This window comes from Moschus berezovskii, chromosome 5, assembly GCF_049115385.1.
Source record: "Moschus berezovskii isolate FMDL1 chromosome 5, NW_MosBer_1.0, whole genome shotgun sequence".
Classification (NCBI taxonomy): Eukaryota; Metazoa; Chordata; class Mammalia; order Artiodactyla; family Moschidae; genus Moschus; species Moschus berezovskii.
Genome location: NC_142464.1, coordinates 20,727,742 through 20,731,696, shown reverse-complemented (window position 1 = coordinate 20,731,696; position 3,955 = coordinate 20,727,742). Strand labels below are relative to the sequence as shown.

Here is a 3,955-nt window from a genome sequence, read left to right as displayed (position 1 = left end):
AGTTGACTCACTGGAAAAGACTCTGATGCTGGGAAAGGTTGGGGGCGGGAGGAGAAGGGGACGACGGAGAATGAGATGGCTGGATGGCATCACCGACTCTGTGGACATGAGTTTGAGTGAACTCCGGGAGTTGGTGATGGACAGGGAGGCCTGGCGTGCTGTGATTCATGGGGTCGCGGAGAGTCGGACACGACTGAGCGACTGAACTGAACTGAACTGAACTGAAAAACACATCTCACATATTTCTCCTACTTTATTTTAGAAGCATAATAAAAGGAAAACTAATAGGGAAAGTACAAAATACATACATTTTGCTCTTTTTATTTCTCTCCCAATAGGAGAAAGAGCCTATGTAAAAAGAAAAGTATGCTCTTGGTTTTTCCTGACCATGGAAATCAGAGAAATTATCTGATTGTATTTTCAGTCTAAAATAAATACAAGTTTTAGAGCACATTGTCTTAAAAGTTGACAGGAAAATATACAAACTAATTTTAGAAGTGTTGGGGCATCACCCACCCAAGGACTGTCACTGATAGTGAATTCATTTCTTTGGGCTCCCAATCAAACTATATAACTATATAAAGATGAAACTGAGAGGTTTTGAAGAACATTCACCCACTATAGACAGTATGTTCTTCTTTGCTCTTTCCTAAAGATACAAGGGGACGACAGAGAATGAGATGGCTGGATGGCATCACCAACTCGATGGACATAAGTTTGAGTGAACGCCGGGAGTTGGTGATGGACAGGGAGGCCTGGCGTGCTGTGATTCATGGGGTCTCAAAGAGTCGGACATGACTGAGCAACTGAACTGAACTGAAAGATACAAGTAATCTTCCCAGGTGGCAGCCAACCTTCAGCCCAAGTCCATGTGGACACATCTAGATGGCACTTAACCTGAATAGCCACATGTGTTTTCTTGCTCCTGCAAGAAAAGATGTAAAAAGTCTGTCTCTTAAAACACTCCAGGTAGAGTCTCAGCCTTGGCACTGCTGCACAGAGACTGCTGAGTTCCATCCGTCTGCCATACCTACTGCAAACACAGAACATAGATAAAAATATATTGATGCAGAAGGCCAAACTGGCTGAGCAGGCTGAGCAAGACGATGATATGGCAGCCTGTGTGAAGCCTGTAACTGAGCAAGGAGCTGAATTATCCACTGAGGAGAGGAGTCTTCTCTTAGTTGCTTATAAAAATGTTGTAGGAGCCTGTAGGTCATCTTGGAGGCTTGTCTCAAGTATTGACCAAAAGATGAAGGTGCTAAGAGAAAATAGCAGATGGTTCAAGAATACAGAGAGAAAATGGAGACGAGGCTGAGAGATACCTGCAATGATATACTGTTTCTTTGGGGAAAGTTCTTGATCCCCAGTGCTTCACAAGCAGAGAGCAAAGTCTTCTACTTGAAAATAAAAGGAGATTACTACCGTTCCTTGGCTAAGGTTGTTGCTGGTGATAATAAGAGAGGGACTGTGGATCAGTCATGGCAAGCATACCAAGAGGCTTTTGAAATCAGCAAAAAGTAAACAGAACCAACACATCCTATCAGATTGGATCTCGCCCTTAACTTCTGTGTTCTATTATGAGATTCTGAAGTCCCCTGAGAAAATTGGCTCTCATGCAAAAACAGGATTTGATGGAGCCTTTGCTAAACTTGATACATTAAGAGAAGGGTCACACAAAGACAGCACGTTAATAATACAGTTACTGAGAGACAACTTGACCTTGTGGACACTGGATGCCCAAAGAAATGAAGCTGAAGCAGATGAAGAAAATTGCCCAGCCTTCCAACTTTTGTCTGCCTCATTGTAAAACTTGCACCATAGACCATTTGTCATCGATGCTATCTACGAATACTTATTTATGATTTCTCACAGGTTAATGTTACTTCTGTTTGAATTTCTGTATGTTCCATGTGTTTTTTATGTTTAATATTGGAGGAGTAGAGCCTGTTAACAGGCTTCCCTAGTAGCTCAGCTGGTAAAGAATCTTCCTACAAAGCAGGATACCCCAGTTCAATGCCTGGGTCAGGAAGACCCGCTGGCTTCCCTGAGAAAGAATCCACCTGCAATGCAGAAGACTTGGATTTGATGCCTGGGTTGGGAAGTTCCCCTGAAGGAGGGCATGGCAACCCACTCCAGTATTCTTGCCTGGAGAATCCCCATGGACAGAGTAACCTGGAGGGCTCCATGAGGTCACAAAGAGCTGGACATGACTGAGTGACTTAGCCCAGCATAGAGTCAGTTAACATAGCGGGAATTATCTGTTTTCATCTTGAGGTGGCCAATTTCGGGACATGGAAATTTTATACAAGTTATAAACATTTGGCTTCTGTTTCTGAGTAGTCATGTATGGATGTGAGAGTTGGACCATAAAGAAGGCTGGGTGCTGAAGAATTGATGCTTTTGAACTGTGGTGTTTGAGAAGACTCTTTAAGACTCTCCTTGAAGTCCCTTGGACTGCAAGGAGCTCAAAACAGTCCATCCTAAAGGAAATCAATCCTGACTGTTCATTGGAAGGACTGATGCTGAAGCTGAAGCTCCAGTACTTAGGCCACCTGATGTGAAAAACCAAATCATTAGAAAAGACCCTAATTCTGGGAAAGATTGAAGGCAGGAGGAGAAGGGGATGACAGAGGATGAGAAGGTTGGATGGAATAACCGAATCAATGGACATGAGTTTGAGCAAGGTTCAGGAGATGGTGAAGGACAAGGAAGCCTGGCGTGCTGCAGTCCATGCAGTCGCAGAGTCGGACTCAATTGAGTGACTAAACAAGAAACAAAAGTTTGGCATAGTACTTTTGGTACATTGTGGCTTCACAAGGGCCCATATTAAAACTGCTTACGTGTCTAAGCAAAGAAAGCTGCCTATACATTGGTTTGTCCTGGTGGGGGATAAAAGAGATAGTTGGCTCCAGTCACAGATGTAGTTGTGGGTACTTTAAGATTCGAAGCACTTACGTGGCTATAGTAGAAATGGATGTCCCATGGATATTACACATTAAACCAGGTGTTATCCGTGGAGTACCCATTCTCAATGTGCACACTGTTGACAAAAGTTACAGGGGTGTACAGAAGTACACCCAATTTTCCCTGGATAAGGGCAGAAATAATTCACGAATTCCATTATTTGTAGTTACCTGCCATTTGGTTTCATTATTTTTGCTATACTCATTTTATTTATATTTAAATGTTTTAGCAACCTAAGAACAAATGTACAAGTAAAGATGCAGTAAAAATGAATTGTCTGATATCCATTGCTTCATGTTTATCAAGCATGGCAGTAAAACACAAAAACGTGTATTTAACTTTTCAGTTTAGTTTTTTTTTTTTATTCTTTCCTAACATGTCTATGCTATAAAACTAGTTAACAGGGAAATAACTTGAGATGATGGCTAGCTTTGTTTAATGTCATAAGAGATTTTGAAGAATAATCCAAGCATAATTGTTAAGAACATGTGTATTAAGTTTGTGTAAATGAAATAAAAGTTTTGTTCCATGGACTTTTCAGCTACTTTCTTTACAGCTTTTCATGTAAATTAGTCTTTTGGGTCTGAAACTTCTCTAAAGAAAATTGTACATTTTTGGAAATTTACTGCTATTCCCTCTTGGGAGCTAAGGGGCTTTTACCAAGTTTGAATATGAGGTTTACGATAACAAGAACATATTACTAAGATACATAATACTGTTCCCAACCAGGTCTCATATCAATCCCTTCCCCTGAAATAAAATGTTTTTCTTTTCAGAAGCAAGGGGATTGTTTTAAAAAAATAATACATTAAATTAAATTTTTTTTGGTATATGGCACTTTCTAATTTAGGAAGCCACAACGTTCTTGATCCATCATCATGGCAACTCAGATCAGATCAGATCAGTCGCTCAGTCGTGTCCGACTCTCCGCGACCCCATGAATCACAGCACACCAGGCCTCCCTGTCCATCACCAACTCCCGGAGTTC

The 3,955-nt window shown here is 41.2% G+C and overlaps 1 pseudogene; it reads left to right on the top strand.

Annotated features, from left to right (window-relative positions):
• Window positions 1–1,054: 1,054 nt before the first annotated feature.
• On the top strand, window positions 1,055–1,810 carry LOC129561713 (14-3-3 protein zeta/delta pseudogene; annotated as a pseudogene).
• Window positions 1,811–3,955: the final 2,145 nt, after the last annotated feature.